This window comes from Oncorhynchus keta, chromosome 4 (genome assembly GCF_023373465.1).
Source record: "Oncorhynchus keta strain PuntledgeMale-10-30-2019 chromosome 4, Oket_V2, whole genome shotgun sequence".
In the NCBI taxonomy this organism is placed as follows: Eukaryota; Metazoa; Chordata; class Actinopteri; order Salmoniformes; family Salmonidae; genus Oncorhynchus; species Oncorhynchus keta.
The window spans coordinates 15249604-15268912 of NC_068424.1; the positions used below are offsets into that span (position 1 = coordinate 15249604).

At 39.8% G+C, this 19309-nt stretch overlaps 1 pseudogene; it reads left to right on the top strand.

The window, feature by feature from the left end:
- Window positions 1-19309, top strand: part of LOC118382415 (contactin-associated protein-like 2) — a 385396-nt pseudogene that overhangs the window by 219324 nt on the left and 146763 nt on the right.

The window sequence follows — 19309 nt, forward strand, 5'->3', positions numbered from 1 at the left end:
AATATTTCTGTAAATTAAAAGTACTTATACCATCTGTCTTACATTGCTCGTGTAACTTTACCCACCTGGCTATTTTTAAGGGATGTGACATCTATATTGGCTTTTAATTTATCGCAGATGTAAATATTACAAACTAAACAGATGACGTCAACTAACTCACTTTTGTACATCGCGCTGGTCCGTACAATTGATCTTATTTTAGCGCCCAAAAAACGTAATACTTCCAGATCAACTGTAACGTCAATACCATTGTAAAGCACAATTTTTCTCCTTTCCAACAAAATCAATGATGAGACCTTCATGATGCCCATCTCTGCATGATTCAAGAAGGCAATGAGCTCCGTCAGGGCGTGATATTGAGGAGACTGCTTTTTTCACTTGATCTGTCCAACTTATCACCTTATCGCCTCTAAAATGTAAATAAAACACTATAAAGAGTTTATATAATGTGTCATTACATACCTATTTGAGGGTTTGTGTCGAATTTGAATCAGGTTGTTAGGGCGGTGCTAAAGTCATCTTCAGAAGTAAACAGCAGCTTTTGAGAGTCAGGATAGCTTGCAGTGATGATGCAAAAAGTGACTAGGTATCCCCCCTTACCCTGTCCCTCTCCCTGTCCCTGTCCCTGTCCCTGTCCCCGTCCCCGTCCCCGTCCCCGTCCCTGTCCCCGTCCCTGTCCCAATCTCCATTCCCCGCCCCTGTCCCATTCCCCGTCCCTGTCCCAATCCCCGTCCCCATCCCTTACCCTGTCCCTTACCCTGTCCCTGTCCTTTACCCTGTCCCCTACCCTGTCCCTTACCCTGTCCCTGTCCCTTACCCTGTCCCTTACCCTGTCCCTGTCCCTTACCCTGTTCCATACCCTGTCCCCGCCCCTGACCCTGTCCCTTACCCTGTCCCCGTCCCTGACCCTGTCCCTTACCCTGTCCCCGTCCCTGTCCCTGTCCCTTACCCTGTTCCTTACCCTGTCCCTGTCCCTTACCCTGTCCCTTACCCTGTCCCCGTCCCTGTCCCTTACCCTGTCCCCGTCCCTGTCCCTTACCCTGTCCCCATCCCCGTCCCTGTCCCTTACCCTGTCCCCATCCCTGTCCCTGTCCCTTACCCTGTTCCTTACCCTGTCTATGTCCCTTACCCTGTCCCTTACCCTGTCCCCGTCCCTGTCCCTTACCCTGTCCCCGTCCCTGTCCCTGTCCCTGTCCCTTACCCTGTCCCTGTCCCTGTCCCCCTGTCCCTTACCCTGTCCCCATCCCCGTCCCTGTCCCTTACCCTGTCCCAGTCCCAGTCCCTGTCCCTGTCCCTGTCCCCCCTGTCCCTGTCCCTGTCCCTGTCCCCCCTGTCCCCATCCCTGTCCCTGTCCCTTACCCTGTCCCTTACCCTGTCCCAGTCCCAGTCCCTGTCCCTGTCCCTGTCCCTCCCTGTCCCTGTCCCTGTCCCTGTCCCTTACCCTGTCTCTGTCCCGTTCTTGTTTTTAAAAGGTGAGAGAAGTGCTACACCTGGTGGAGAGAGGCTGTAAGACAGAATTAGTAGCTTTATGGGTGCTGTACGTTACGTCATGACACATCACAATGTAACGTACAGCTTCGGGGTCCTTTTTTGAAACTTTTCTCCAATACTACAGAGCCATTACCATGTCAATCAACGCTTGAATAGAAATGTAGTTCACACCCCAGATGTTGATGTCAACACAGTCGCTACAGTCCCATTCATTTTCTTTGCAGCCTCGTTTGAATGTCGCTGTTGCGTGCATTTGTACGCGCATAGTGTACGTTATTAATGTTATTAATGTGATTATTTTGTGATTATTTTGTCTAACCTTTCACACACACACACACACACACACACACACACACACACACACACACACACACACACACACACACACACACACACACACACACACACACACACACACACACACACACACACACACACACACACACACACACACACACACACACACAGAGTACAATGCAAATGAAAGGCAGAGCTTGGCAGAAAGGATGAGGTTTTCTTGGATGGCGTTTGTTTTCTATTGTACCTCGCCAGGGGAGGTAAATGTACAAATAAAGTATTCTCTTGGCTGTCTGCTTTATCTGTGGTAGTTAAGTCCTGTTTTAATTTCTTTACAATAGGATGAGCCTTAAGGGAATATATTGGTTCATGCTCCCATCTTGCTAAAGAAGGATGCTGAGGAGAGAGAGAGAGAGAGAGAGAGAGAGAGAGAGAGAGAGAGAGAGAGAGAGAGAGAGAGAGAGAGAGAGAGAGAGAGAGAGAGAGAGAGAGAGAGAGAGAGAGAGAGATGCAGTTTAAGCCCCACCCTCTTCAACATATATGTCAACGAATTGGCGCGGGCACTAGAACAGTCTTCAGCACCCGGCCTCACCCTGCTAGAATCCGAAGTCAAATGTCTGCTGTTTGCTGATGATCTGGTGCTTCTGTCACCAACCAAGGAGGGCCTACAGCAGCACCTAGATCTTATGCACAGATTCTGTCAGACCTGGGCCCTGACAGTAAATCTCAGTAAGACCAAAATAATGGTGTTCCAAAAAAGGTCCAGTCACCAGGACATTTACATTTTACATTTACATTTAAGTCATTTAGCAGACGCTCTTATCCAGAGCGACTTACACCACAAATACAAATTCCATCTAGACACTGTTGCCCTAGAGCACACAAAAAACTATACATACCTTGGCCTAAACATCAGAGCTGTGAACGATCTGAGAGACAAGGCAAGAAGGGCATTCTATGCCATCAAAAGGAACATAAATTTCAACATACCAATTAGGATTTGGCTAAAAATACTTGAATCAGTCATAGAGCCCATTGCCCTTTATGGTTGTGAGGTCTGGGGTACGCTCACCAACCAAGACTTCACAAAATGGGACAAACACCAAATTGAGACTGCATACAGAAGTCTGCAAAAAATATCCTCCGTGTACAACGTAGAACACCAAATAATGCATGCAGAGCAGAATTTTGACAATACCCACTAATTATCAAAATCCAGAAAAGAGCCGTTAAATTCTATAACCACCTAAAAGGAAGCGATTCCCAAACCTTCCATAACAAAGCCATCACCTACAGAGAGATGAACCTGGAGAAGAGTCCCCTAAGCAAGCTGGTCCTGGGGTTCTGTTCACAAACACAAACACACCCTACAGAGCCCCAGGACAGCAGCACAATTAGACTCAACCAAATCATGAGAAAACAAAAAGATAATTACTTGACACATTGGAAAGAATTAACAAAAAAACAGAGCAAACTAGAATGCTATTTGGGCCTACACAGAGAGTACACAGCGGCAGAATACCTGACCACTGTGACTGACCCAAAATTAAGGAAAGCTTTGACTATGTACAGACTCAGTGAGCATAGCCTTGCTATTAAGAAAGGCCGCCGTAGGCAGACCTGGCTCTCAAGAGAAGACAGGCTATGTACACACTGCCCACAAAATGAGGTGGAAACTGAGCTCCACTTCCTAACCTCCTGCCCAATGTATGACCATATTAGAGACACATATTTCCCTCAGATTACACAGATCCACAAAGAATTCAAAAACAAATCCAATTTTGATAAACTCCCATATCTACTGGGTGAAATTCCACAGTGTGCCACCACAGCAGCAAGATTTGTGACCTGTTGCCACGAGAAAAGGGCAACCAGTGAAGAACAAACACAATTGTAAATACAACCCATATTTATGCTTATTTATTTTATCTTGTGTCCTTTAATTATTTGTACATTGTTAAAAGACTGTATATATAATATGACATTTGTAATGTCTTTATTGTTTTGAAACTTCTGTATGTGTAATGTTTACTGTTTATTTTTATTGTTTATTTCACTTTATATATTATCTACCTCACTTGCTTTGGCAATGTTAACACATGTTTCCCATGCCCAAGCCCTTGAATTGAATTGAGAGAGAGAGAGAGAGAGAGAGAGAGAGAGAGAGAGAGAGAGAGAGAGAGAGAGAGAGAGAGAGGGGGATAGAGAGGGAGAGGGAGAGAGAGAGGGAGAGAGAGAGAGAGAGAGAGAGAGAGAGAGAGAGAGAGAGAGAGAGAGAGAGGGGGATAGAGAGAGGGAGAGAGAGAGAGAGAGAGAGAGAAGAGAGAGAGGAGAGGGGAGAGGTAGAGAAAGAGTTGCATTTCCTATTACATTGTTACCAATACTCAGACCTAAGAGAATATTTCTTTCCCAAAATTATAAATCAATACAAAGAATGTGAAACTATAAAGGATTAAGAAAGAATCAAATATTTATTGGGTGAAAAGCCAAAATGTGCAGTTTTGGCAGCCAAATATGTGTCCTCCTGCCACAACCTGAGGGACAGCCAGTGAAAAGTGCAATGTAATGTCGATAATATTTCCCATCTTGTTTTGTTTTGTCTTTCATACCAGGTCATGTGTCTTCTCAGTCATGTTGACACTGGTCTACTACCATTGCTTTAATGTATTGTTGTTCTCATTAATATTGTTGTTGTAGTTGTTGTTAATGGTAATCCCATGTCCACTACTACTATTATTATTGTTGTTGTAGTTGTTGTTAATGGTAATCCCATGTCCACTACTACTATTATTATTGTTGTTGTAGTTGTTGTTAATGGTAATCCCATGTCCACTACTACTATTATTATTGTTGTTGTAGTTGTTGTTAATGGTAATCCCATGTCCACTACTACTATTATTATTGTTGTTGTAGATGTTGTTAATGGTAATCCCATGTCCACTACTACTATTATTATTGTTGTTGTAGTTGTTGTTAATGGTAATCCCATGTCCACTACTACTATTATTATTGTTGTTGTAGTTGTTGTTGTTGTTAATGGTAATCCCATGTCCACTACTACTATTAATATTGTTGTTGTAGTTGTTGTTAATGGTAATCCCATGTCCATTACTACTATTATTATTGCTGTTGTAGTTGTTGTTAATGGTAATCCCATGTCCACTACTACTATTATTATTGCTGTTGTAGTTGTTGTTAATGGTAATCCCATGTCCACTACTACTATTATTATTGTTGTTGTAGTTGTTGTTAATGATAATCCCATGTCCACTACTACTAGTATTATTGTTGTTGTAGTTGTTGTTAATGGTAATCCCATGTCCACTACTACTATTATTATTGCTGTTGTAGTTGTTGTTAATGGTAATCCCATGTCCACTACTACTATTATTATTGTTGTTGTAGTTGTTGTTAATGGTAATCCCATGTCCACTACTACTATTATTATTGTTGTTGTAGTTGTTGTTAATGGTAATCCCATGTCCACTACTACTATTATTATTGTTGTTGTAGTTGTTGTTAATGGTAATCCCATGTCCACTACTACTATTATTATTGTTGTTGTAGTTGTTGTTAATGGTAATCCCATGTCCCATGTCCACTACTACTTATTATTGTTGTTGTAGATGTTGTTAATGGTAATCCCATGTCCACTACTACTATTATTATTGTTGTTGTAGTTGTTGTTAATGGTAATCCCATGTCCACTACTACTATTATTATTGTTGTTGTAGTTGTTGTTAATGGTAATCCCATGTCCACTACTACTATTAATATTGTTGTTGTAGTTGTTGTTAATGGTAATCCCATGTCCACTACTACTATTATTATTGCTGTTGTAGTTGTTGTTAATGGTAATCCCATGTCCACTACTACTATTAATATTGTTGTTGTAGTTGTTGTTAATGGTAATCCCATGTCCACTACTACTATTATTATTGTTGTTGTAGTTGTTGTTAATGGTAATCCCATGTCCACTACTACTATTAATTGTTGTTGTAGTTGTTGTTAATGGTAATCCCATGTCCACTACTACTATTATTATTGTTGTTGTAGTTGTTGTTAATGGTAATCCCATGTCCACTACTACTATTATTATTGTTGTTGTAGTTGTTGTTAATGGTAATCCCATGTCCACTACTACTATTATTATTGCTGTTGTAGTTGTTGTTAATGGTAATCCCATGTCCACTACTACTATTATTATTGTTGTTGTAGTTGTTGTTAATGGTAATCCCATGTCCACTACTACTATTATTATTGCTGTTGTAGTTGTTGTTAATGGTAATCCCATGTCCACTACTACTATTATTATTGTTGTTGTAGTTGTTGTTAATGGTAATCCCATGTCCACTACTACTATTATTATTGTTGTTGTAGTTGTTGTTAATGGTAATCCCATGTCCACTACTACTATTATTATTGCTGTTGTAGTTGTTGTTAATGGTAATCCCATGTCCACTACTACTATTATTATTGTTGTTGTAGTTGTTGTTAATGGTAATCCCATGTCCACTACTACTATTATTATTGTTGTTGTAGTTGTTGTTAATGGTAATCCCATGTCCACTACTACTATTATTATTGCTGTTGTAGTTGTTGTTAATGGTAATCCCATGTCCACTACTACTATTATTATTGTTGTTGTAGTTGTTGTTAATGGTAATCCCATGTCCACTACTACTATTATTATTGTTGTTGTTAATGGTAATCCCATGTCCACTACTACTATTATTATTGTTGTTGTAGTTGTTGTTAATGGTAATCCCATGTCCACTACTACTATTATTATTGTTGTTGTAGTTGTTGTTAATGGTAATCCCATGTCCACTACTACTATTATTATTGTTGTTGTAGTTGTTGTTAATGGTAATCCCATGTCCACTACTACTATTATTATTGTTGTTGTAGTTGTTGTTAATGGTAATCCCATGTCCACTACTACTATTATTATTGCTGTTGTAGTTGTTGTTAATGGTAATCCCATGTCCACTACTACTATTATTATTGTCCTGTTGTAGTTGTTGTTAATGGTAATCCCATGTCCACTACTACTATTATTATTGTTGTTGTAGTTGTTGTTAATGGTAATCCCATGTCCACTACTACTATTATTATTGCTGTTGTAGTTGTTGTTAATGGTAATCCCATGTCCACTACTACTATTATTATTGTTGTTGTAGTTGTTGTTAATGGTAATCCCATGTCCACTACTACTATTATTATTGTTGTTGTAGTTGTTGTTAATGGTAATCCCATGTCCACTACTACTATTATTATTGTTGTTGTAGTTGTTGTTAATGGTAATCCCATGTCCACTACTACTATTATTATTGTTGTTGTAGATGTTGTTAATGGTAATCCCATGTCCACTACTACTATTATTATTGTTGTTGTTGTTAATGGTAATCCCATGTCCACTACTACTATTAATATTGTTGTAGTGTTAATGGTAATCCCATGTCCACTACTACTATTATTATTGTTGTTGTAGTTGTTGTTAATGGTAATCCCATGTCCACTACTACTATTATTATTGTTGTTGTAGTTGTTGTTAATGGTAATCCCATGTCCACTACTACTATTATTATTGTTGTTGTAGTTGTTGTTAATGGTAATCCCATGTCCACTACTACTATTATTATTGCTGTTGTAGTTGTTGTTAATGGTAATCCCATGTCCACTACTACTATTATTATTGTTGTTGTAGTTGTTGTTAATGGTAATCCCATGTCCACTACTACTATTATTATTGTTGTTGTAGTTGTTGTTAATGGTAATCCCATGTCCACTACTACTATTATTATTGTTGTTGTAGTTGTTGTTAATGGTAATCCCATGTCCACTACTACTATTATTATTGTTGTTGTAGTTGTTGTTAATGGTAATCCCATGTCCACTACTACTATTATTATTGTTGTTGTAGTTGTTGTTAATGGTAATCCCATGTCCACTACTACTATTATTATTGTTGTTGTAGTTGTTGTTAATGGTAATCCCATGTCCACTACTACTATTATTATTGTTGTTGTAGTTGTTGTTAATGGTAATCCCATGTCCACTACTACTATTATTATTGTTGTTGTAGTTGTTGTTAATGGTAATCCCATGTCCACTACTACTATTATTATTGTTGTTGTAGTTGTTGTTAATGGTAATCCCATGTCCACTACTACTATTATTATTGTTGTTGTAGTTGTTGTTAATGGTAATCCCATGTCCACTACTACTATTATTATTGTTGTTGTAGTTGTTGTTAATGGTAATCCCATGTCCACTACTACTATTATTATTGTTGTTGTAGTTGTTGTTAATGGTAATCCCATGTCCACTACTACTATTATTATTGTTGTTGTAGTTGTTGTTAATGGTAATCCCATGTCCACTACTACTATTATTATTGTTGTTGTAGTTGTTGTTAATGGTAATCCCATGTCCACTACTACTATTATTATTGTTGTTGTAGTTGTTGTTAATGGTAATCCCATGTCCACTACTACTATTATTATTGTTGTTGTAGTTGTTGTTAATGGTAATCCCATGTCCACTACTACTATTATTATTGTTGTTGTAGTTGTTGTTAATGGTAATCCCATGTCCACTACTACTATTATTATTGTTGTTGTAGTTGTTGTTAATGGTAATCCCATGTCCACTACTACTATTATTATTGCTTGTTGTAGTTGTTGTTAATGGTAATCCCATGTCCACTACTACTATTATTATTGTTGTTGTAGTTGTTGTTAATGGTAATCCCATGTCCACTACTACTATTATTATTGTTGTTGTAGTTGTTGTTAATGGTAATCCCATGTCCACTACTACTATTATTATTGTTGTTGTAGTTGTTGTTAATGGTAATCCCATGTCCACTACTACTATTATTATTGTTGTTGTAGTTGTTGTTAATGGTAATCCCATGTCCACTACTACTATTATTATTGTTGTTGTAGTTGTTGTTAATGGTAATCCCATGTCCACTACTACTATTATTATTGTTGTTGTAGTTGTTGTTAATGGTAATCCCATGTCCACTACTACTATTATTATTGTTGTTGTAGTTGTTGTTAATGGTAATCCCATGTCCACTACTACTATTATTATTGTTGTTGTAGTTGTTGTTAATGGTAATCCCATGTCCACTACTACTATTATTATTGCTGTTGTAGTTGTTGTTAATGGTAATCCCATGTCCACTACTACTATTATTATTGTTGTTGTAGTTGTTGTTAATGGTAATCCCATGTCCACTACTACTATTATTATTGTTGTTGTAGTTGTTGTTAATGGTAATCCCATGTCCACTACTACTATTATTATTGTTGTTGTAGTTGTTGTTAATGGTAATCCCATGTCCACTACTACTATTATTATTGTTGTTGTAGTTGTTGTTAATGGTAATCCCATGTCCACTACTACTATTATTATTGTTGTTGTAGTTGTTGTTAATGGTAATCCCATGTCCACTACTACTATTATTATTGTTGTTGTAGTTGTTGTTAATGGTAATCCCATGTCCACTACTACTATTATTATTGTTGTTGTAGTTGTTGTTAATGGTAATCCCATGTCCACTACTACTATTATTATTGTTGTTGTAGTTGTTGTTAATGGTAATCCCATGTCCACTACTACTATTATTATTGTTGTTGTAGTTGTTGTTAATGGTAATCCCATGTCCACTACTACTATTATTATTGTTGTTGTAGTTGTTGTTAATGGTAATCCCATGTCCACTACTACTATTATTATTGTTGTTGTAGTTGTTGTTAATGGTAATCCCATGTCCACTACTACTATTATTATTGTTGTTGTAGTTGTTGTTAATGGTAATCCCATGTCCACTACTACTATTATTATTGCTGTTGTAGTTGTTGTTAATGGTAATCCCATGTCCACTACTACTATTATTATTGTTGTTGTAGTTGTTGTTAATGGTAATCCCATGTCCACTACTACTATTATTATTGTTGTTGTAGTTGTTGTTAATGGTAATCCCATGTCCACTACTACTATTATTATTGTTGTTGTAGTTGTTGTTAATGGTAATCCCATGTCCACTACTACTATTATTATTGTTGTTGTAGTTGTTGTTAATGGTAATCCCATGTCCACTACTACTATTATTATTGTTGTTGTAGTTGTTGTTAATGGTAATCCCATGTCCACTACTACTATTATTATTGCTATTACTACTATTATTATTGTTGTTGTAGTTGTTGTTAATGGTAATCCCATGTCCACTACTACTATTATTATTGTTGTTGTAGTTGTTGTTAATGGTAATCCCATGTCCACTACTACTATTATTATTGTTGTTGTAGTTGTTGTTAATGGTAATCCCATGTCCACTACTACTATTATTATTGTTGTTGTAGTTGTTGTTAATGGTAATCCCATGTCCACTACTACTATTATTATTGTTGTTGTAGTTGTTGTTAATGGTAATCCCATGTCCACTACTACTATTATTATTGTTGTTGTAGTTGTTGTTAATGGTAATCCCATGTCCACTACTACTATTATTATTGTTGTTGTAGTTGTTGTTAATGGTAATCCCATGTCCACTACTACTATTATTATTGTTGTTGTAGTTGTTGTTAATGGTAATCCCATGTCCACTACTACTATTATTATTGCTGTTGTAGTTGTTGTTAATGGTAATCCCATGTCCACTACTACTATTATTTGTTGTTGTAGTTGTTGTTAATGGTAATCCCATGTCCACTACTACTATTATTATTGTGTTGTAGTTGTTGTTAATGGTAATCCCATGTCCACTACTACTATTATTATTGTTGTTGTAGTTGTTGTTAATGGTAATCCCATGTCCACTACTACTATTATTATTGTTGTTGTAGTTGTTGTTAATGGTAATCCCATGTCCACTACTACTATTATTATTGTTGTTGTAGTTGTTGTTAATGGTAATCCCATGTCCACTACTACTATTATTATTGTCCACTGTTGTAGTTGTTGTTAATGGTAATCCCATGTCCACTACTACTATTATTATTGCTGTTGTAGTTGTTGTTAATGGTAATCCCATGTCCACTACTACTATTATTATTGCTGTTGTAGTTGTTGTTAATGGTAATCCCATGTCCACTACTACTATTATTATTGTTGTTGTAGTTGTTGTTAATGGTAATCCCATGTCCACTACTACTATTATTATTGTTGTAGTTGTTGTTAATGGTAATCCCATGTCCACTACTACTATTATTATTGTTGTTGTAGTTGTTGTTAATGTAATCCCATGTCCACTACTACTATTATTATTGTTGTTGTAGTTGTTGTTAATGGTAATCCCATGTCCACTACTACTATTATTATTGTTGTTGTAGTTGTTGTTAATGGTAATCCCATGTCCACTACTACTATTATTATTGCTGTTGTAGTTGTTGTTAATGGTAATCCCATGTCCACTACTACTATTATTATTGCTGTTGTAGTTGTTGTTAATGGTAATCCCATGTCCACTACTACTATTATTATTGTTGTTGTAATGGTAATCCCATGTCCACTACTTATTATGGTAAATGGTAATCCCATGTCCACTACTACTATTATTATTGTTGTTGGTAATCCCATGTCCACTACTACTATTAATATTGTTGTAGTTGTTAATGGTAATCCCATGTCCACTACTACTATTATTATTGCTGTTGTAGTTGTTGTTAATGGTAATCCCATGTCCACTACTACTATTATTATTGTTGTTGTAGTTGTTGTTAATGGTAATCCCATGTCCACTACTACTATTATTATTGTTGTTGTAGTTGTTGTTATGGTAATCCCATGTCCACTACTACTATTATTATTGTTGTTGTAGTTGTTGTTAATGGTAATCCCATGTCCACTACTACTATTATTATTGTTGTTGTAGTTGTTGTTAATGGTAATCCCATGTCCACTACTACTATTATTATTGCTGTTGTAGTTGTTGTTAATGGTAATCCCATGTCCACTACTACTATTATTATTGTTGTTGTAGTTGTTGTTAATGGTAATCCCATGTCCACTACTACTATTATTATTGCTGTTGTAGTTGTTGTTAATGGTAATCCCATGTCCACTACTACTATTATTATTGTTGTTGTAGTTGTTGTTAATGGTAATCCCATGTCCACTACTACTATTATTATTGCTGTTGTAGTTGTTGTTAATGGTAATCCCATGTCCACTACTACTATTATTATTGCTGTTGTAGTTGTTGTTAATGGTAATCCCATGTCCACTACTACTATTATTATTGTTGTTGTAGTTGTTGTTAATGGTAATCCCATGTCCACTACTACTATTATTATTGTTGTTGTAGTTGTTGTTAATGGTAATCCCATGTCCACTACTACTATTATTATTGTTGTTGTAGTTGTTGTTAATGGTAATCCCATGTCCACTACTACTATTATTATTGCTGTTGTAGTTGTTGTTAATGGTAATCCCATGTCCACTACTACTATTATTATTGCTGTTGTAGTTGTTGTTAATGGTAATCCCATGTCCACTACTACTATTATTATTGCTGTTGTAGTTGTTGTTAATGGTAATCCCATGTCCACTACTACTATTATTATTGCTGTTGTAGTTGTTGTTAATGGTAATCCCATGTCCACTACTACTATTATTATTGTTGTTGTAGTTGTTGTTAATGGTAATCCCATGTCCACTACTACTATTATTATTGTTGTTGTAGTTGTTGTTAATGGTAATCCCATGTCCACTACTACTATTATTATTGTTGTTGTAGATGTTGTTAATGGTAATCCCATGTCCACTACTACTATTATTATTGTTGTTGTAGTTGTTGTTAATGGTAATCCCATGTCCACTACTACTATTATTATTGTTGTTGTAGTTGTTGTTAATGGTAATCCCATGTCCACTACTACTATTATTATTGTTGTTGTAGTTGTTGTTAATGGTAATCCCATGTCCACTACTACTATTATTATTGTTGTTGTAGTTGTTGTTAATGGTAATCCCATGTCCACTACTACTATTATTATTGTTGTTGTAGTTGTTGTTAATGGTAATCCCATGTCCACTACTACTATTATTATTGTTGTTGTAGTTGTTGTTAATGGTAATCCCATGTCCACTACTACTATTAATATTGCTGTTGTAGTTGTTGTTAATGGTAATCCCATGTCCACTACTACTATTATTATTGCTGTTGGTCACACCATTTATTTATATATAAATAGATATATATATGTTTTTTATGGATAAACATATACAGTGCCTTGCGAAAGTATTCGGCCCCCTTGAACTTTGCGACCTTTTGCCACATTTCAGGTTTCAAACATAAAGATATAAAACTGTATTTTTTTGTGAAGAATCAACAACAAGTGGGACACAATCATGAAGTGGAATGACATTTATTGGATATTTCAAACTTTTTTAACAAATCAAAAACTGAAAGATTGGGCGTGCAAAATTATTAACAAAACTCCCTAGAAAGGCCAAAACCTAGGAAGAAACCTAGAGAGGAACCAGGCTATGTGGGGTGGCCAGTCCTCTTCTGGCTGTGCCGGGTGGAGATTATAACAGAACATGGCCAAGATGTTCAAATGTTCATAAATGACCAGCATGGTCAAATAATAATAAGGCAGAACAGTTGAAACTGGAGCAGCAGCACAGTCAGGTGGACTGGGGACAGCAAGGAGTCATCATGTCAGGTAGTCCTGGGGCATGGTCCTAGGGCTCAGGTCCTCCGAGAGAGAGAAAGAAAGAAGGAGAGAATTAGAGAACGCACACTTAAGATTCACACAGGACACCAAATAGGACAGGAGAAGTACTCCAGATATAACAAACTGACCCTAGCCCCCCGACACAAACTACTGCAGCATAAATACTGGAGGCTGAGACAGGAGGGGTCAGGAGACACTGTGGCCCCATCCGAGGACACCCTCGGACAGGGCAAAACAGGAAGGATATAACCCCAGCCACTTTGCCAAAGCACAGCCCCCACACCACTAGAGGGATATCTTCAACCACCAACCTACCATCCTGAGACAAGGCTGAGTATAGCCCACAAAGATCTCCGCCACGGCACAACCCAAGGGGGGGGCGCCAACCCAGACAGGATGACCACAACAGTGAATCAACCCACTCAGGTGACGCATCCCCTGCAGGGACGGCATGAGAGAGCCCCAGTAAGCCAGGGACTCAGCCCCTGTAATAGGGTTAGAGGCAGAGAATCCCAGTGGAAAGAGGGGAACCGGCCAGGCAGAGACAGCAAGGGAGGTTCGTTGCTCCAGAGCCTTTCCGTTCACCTTCCCACTCCTGGGCCAGACTACACTCAATCATATGACCCACTGAAGAGATGAGTCTTCAGTAAAGATTTAAAGGTTGAGACCGAGTTTGCGTCTCTGACATGGGTAGGCAGAACGTTCCATAAAAATGGAGCTCTATAGGAGAAAGCCCTGCCTCCAGCTGTTTGCTTAGAAATTCTAGGGACAATTAGGAGGCCTGCGTCTTGTGACCGTAGCGTATGTGTAGGTATGTACGGCAGGACCAAATCAGAGAGATAGGTAGGAGCAAGCCCATGTAATGCTTTGTAGTTTAGCAGTAAAACCTTGAAATCAGCTCTTGCTTTGACAGGAAGCCAGTGTAGAGAGGCTAGCACTGGAGTAATATGATCACATTTTTTGGTTCTAGTCAGGATTCCAGCAGCCGTTCATCCCATCTCTGCCCCACTGAAGCCCCCCTAGTAAGCGTGTAGCAGACCCTATCTGAAGCTGACCTGCCCACAGTGATTCACTCTTTTCCCAACTAACTCTAGCTGAGGAGGCCCCCTCATACACCTTTAAAGCGTTTGAGAGAACCTCAACATCCTCACCCCCTGTAATTAAAACTGGCATGTCATCTGCATACTCAGACAGTGCTATCGTGGGACCCTTCATTACCCCTGGCACAGAGAAACCAGTAAGCCTCGCTCTTAAAAAACAATGCATTGGTTTAATTGCCAGACAATATAAATGCCCTGAAATTGGGCATCCCTGCCCGATGCCCCATCCCCGTCCAACGGGGTAACTCAAACCACCGACCTACCTTCACCTTACATGAGGCCCTAAAACCAATCACCCCTCTTGGTCACACTGTCTTCAGGTTTCCTTTATTTGATCAAATACAGCAATACGCTCTGTACCCTCATTAGGAGCATAAACATTCAAATAAATACATAACATCTGCCTTGACCAATAAAATCCGACCCTTGACAATCTCTGTTGTTGATACCACGGTCACCCCTAAGATTGAGGAAAACAAAATTGCCACCCCAGCACTGAAATTAGTACTATGACTGAGTATATGCTGCCCCTCCCACCACTACCCCAGTCAACCTCTTTAGCCTCATCACTATGTGTCTCCTGTAGGAAAACTACAATAAGCCTTTTCTGTTTTATTACTTCTAATACGCAAGCCATCTTATTCCTGTCCCTTCCCCCATTAATATTGAGTACCTCCATGTAGAAAGGAGAAAATAAAAGCAGAAGAAACCACAGAGAAACCAGACAAAGAGAAAGAAAACACCTTATGAGGCATGATCATCATCATTGTTTTATTTTTCTCTGAACCTTCCCACGTTTCCCACAACCTTTTGTTGCCGTGACAGCAGTAACACATTTCCTCAAGCGGAAATGCTTCTTCACACTCAGCTGGTCTAACCCCACCGTCTTCTGTAACATCACAGCTGACCTCACAAACTTGTCAACATTAAAAACATCTGCCAATTTAACAGATTGGTCAAGGAAGTTATTTACAGTTGAAGTGGGAAGTTTACATACACTTATGTTGGAGTCATTAAAACTCGTTTACATACACTTATGTTGGAGTCATTAAAACTCGTTTTTCAACCACTCCACAAATTTCTTGTTAACAAACTATTGTTTTGGTAAGTCGGTTAGGACATCTACTTTGTGCATGACACAAGTCATTTTTCCAACAATTGTTTCCAGACCGATTATTTAACTTATAATTCAGTGTATCACAATTCCAGTGGGTCAGAAGTTTACATACACTAAGTTGACTGTGTCTTTAAACAGCTTGGAACCTTGGAACCTGTCATGCCTGTGGATGTATTTCAAAGCCTACCTTCAAAAATAAATCAGCCAAGACCTCAGAAAAAAAATGTAGACCTCCACAAGTCTGGTTCATCCTTTGGAGCAATTTCCAAATGCCTGAAGGTACCACGTTCATATGTATAAATAATAGTATGCCAGTATAAACACAATGGGACCACGCAGCCGTCGTACCGCTCAGGAAGGAGACGCGTTCTGTCTCCTAGAGATGAATGTACATTGGTGCGAAAAGTGCAAATGAAATCCCAGAACAACAGCAAAGGACCTTGTGAAGATGCTGGAGGAAACAGGTACAAAAGTATTTATATCCACAGTAAAACAAGTCCTATATCGACATAACCTGAATGCCCGCTCAGCAAGGACGAAGCCACTGCTCCAAAACTGCCATAAAAGGGCCAGACTACGGTTTGCAACTGCACATGGGGACAAAGATCGTACTTTTTGGAGAAATGTCCTCTGGTCTGATGAAACAGAAATAGAACTGTTTGGCCATAATGACCATTGTTGTAGGGAAAAGGGGGACACTTGCAAGCCGAAGAACACCATCCCAACCGTGAAGCACGGGGGTGGCAGCATCATGTTGTGGGGGTGCTTTGCTGCGGGAGGGACTGGTGCACTTCAAAAAATTGATGGCATCATGAGGCAGGAAAATTATGTGGATATACTGAAGCAACATCTCAAGACATCAGTCAGGAAGTCAAAGCTTGGTCGCAAATGGGTCTTCCAAATGAAAAATTACCTCAAGGATACTTCCAAAGTTGTGGCAAAATGGCTTAAGGACAACAAAGTCAAGGTATTGGAGTGTCCATCACAAAGCCCTGACCTCAATCCTATAGAAAATGTGTGGGCCAGCAAGGAGGCCTACAAACCTGACTCAGTTACACCAGCTCTGTCAGGAGGAATGGGCCAAAATGCACCCAACTTTTTGTGGGAAGCTTGTGGAAGGCTACCTGAAACGTATGACCCAAGTTAAACAATTTAAAGGCAATGCTACCAAATACTAATTGAGTGTATGTAAACTTTTGACCCACTGGGAATGTGATGAAAGAAATAAAAGCTGAAATAAATAATTCTCTCTACTATTATTCTGACATTTCACGTTATTAAAATAAAGTGATAGATCTAACTGACCTGAGACAGGGATTTTTTACTAGGATTAAATGTTAGCAATTGTGAAAAAATGTGTTTAAATGTATTTGGCGAAGGTGTATGTAAACTTACGACTTCAACTGTACGTAATTTAGATTGTAAATTGAGTCACCGCCAGCTTCTATCATATCAACAGAGATATCAGACATAATCATATCCTTCTCCTGATCCTCCTCAACTGAGGCCACAGACTCCTGACTCCCCTCTACCACATCCCTCTCAACACTAACCACTTGCACCCCATCAGTAGTACCAGGCTTCTCCTCCACTGCCTGGGAGACTAGCTCCACATGAACCCCCTCCTCTACCCCATCTCTCGTACCAGGCTTCTCCTCCACTGCCTGGGAGACTAGCTCCACATTAACCCCCTCCTCTACCCCATCTCTCGTACTGGGCATCTCCTCCACTGCCTGGGAGACTAGCTCCACATGAACCCCCTCCTCTACCCCATCTCTCGTACTGGGCATCTCCTCCACTGCCTGGGAGACTAGCTCCACATGAACCCCCTCCTCTACCCCATCTCTCGTACCAGGCTTCTCCTCCACTGCCTGGGAGACTAGCTCCACATGAACCCCCTCCTCTACCCCATCTCTCGTACCAGGCTTCTCCTCCTCTGCCTGGGAGACTAGCTGCCGAGGACCACCTGCGCCCCTCCCTTTTCGGGCAAGCATGACTCTTATGACCCTCATCCCCACATACCCATACTAACATAAGCTGTATACAGTCTGTTGTCATACTTGACTCTAAACAATAAGTCTGCTCCGTTGAGTCCAAAAACATAACACCTGTCGCCGAAACGACATGTTTCAGAGCCGGGTGTTTGAAATGACATTACCTGTTTCAGAGCCGGTCTTTGAAACGACGTAACCTGTTTCAGAGCCGGTCTTTGAAACGACGTAACCTGTTTCAGAGCCGGTCTTTGAAACGACGTAACCTGTTTCAGAGCCGGTCTTTGAAACGACGTAACCTGTTTCAGAGACGGTCTTTGAAACGACGTAACCTGTTTCAGAGACAGTGTTTGAAACGACGTAACCTGTTTCAGAGACAGTGTTTGAAACGACGTAACCTGTTTCAGAGACAGTGTTTGAAACGATGTAACCTGTTTCAGAGCCGGTGTTTGAAACGACGTAACCTGTTTCAGAGACAGTGTTTGAAATGACATAACCTGTTCCACATAACCTGTTTGAAACGCGTAACCTGTTTCAGAGACAGTGTTTGAAATGACATAACCTGTCTCAGAGACAGTGTTTCTCTCTACTCCTGTTTCAGAGACTGTTTGAAATCTCATAACCTCTTCCTCTCTCTCTGCCTCTCTCTCCTTTCTCTCTCTCTCTCTCTCTCTCTCTCTCTCTCTCTCTCTCTCTCTCTCTCTCTCTCTCTCTCTCTCTCTCTCTCTCTCTCTCTCTCTCTCTCTCTCTCTCTCTCTCTCTCTCTCTCTCTCTCTCTCTCTCTCTCTCTCTCTCTCTCTCTCTCTCTCTCTCTCTCTCTCTCTCTCTCTCTCTCTCTCTCTCTCTCTCTCTCTCTCTCTCTGTCCCTCGCTCTCTCTCTCTCTCTCTCTCTCTCTCTCTCTCTCTCTCTCTCTCTCTCTCTCTCTCTCTCTCTTTCCTCAGCATATGCTGATAGGGCTCTCTTTCTTCTCTTGTTCCTTCTTTAGCAAGATGGTAGCATGAACCAATATTTTCCTCTAAGGCTCATCCTATTGTAAAGAAATTAAAACAGGACTTAACTACCACAGATAAAGCAGACAGACATTTTCTTTCTCTGGCGAGGTACAATAGAAAACTTCATCCTTTCTGCTGGCGAGAGATGGTGAGGGAGAGAGAGAGAGAGAGGGAGGGAGAGAGAGAAGGTGAGGGAGAGAGAGAGAGGGAGGGAGGAAGAGAGAGAGGGAGGGAGAAAGAGAGGGAGGGAGAGAGAGAGGGGGAGGGAGAGAGAGAGGGGAGGGAGAGAGAGAGGGGGGAGGGAGAGAGAAGGGGAGGGAGAGAGAGAAGGGGAGGGAGGGAGTGAGAAAGAGAGGGAGGGAGAGAGAAAGAGAGGGAGGGAGAAAGACAGGGAGGGAGAGACATGGAGGGAGAGAGAGACGGAGGGAGGAAGAGAGACAGGGAGGGAGAGAGAGAAGGGGAGGGGAGGGAGAGAGGATGAGAGAGAGGGACAGACAGACTGAGAGGGAGGGAGGGAGTGGGAGAAGGAGAGCGAGGGCATGGGGTAGGAGATGGATGGAGAGAGAGAGAGAGAGAGAGAGAGAGAGAGAGAGAGAGAGAGAGAGAGAGAGAGAGAGAGAGAGA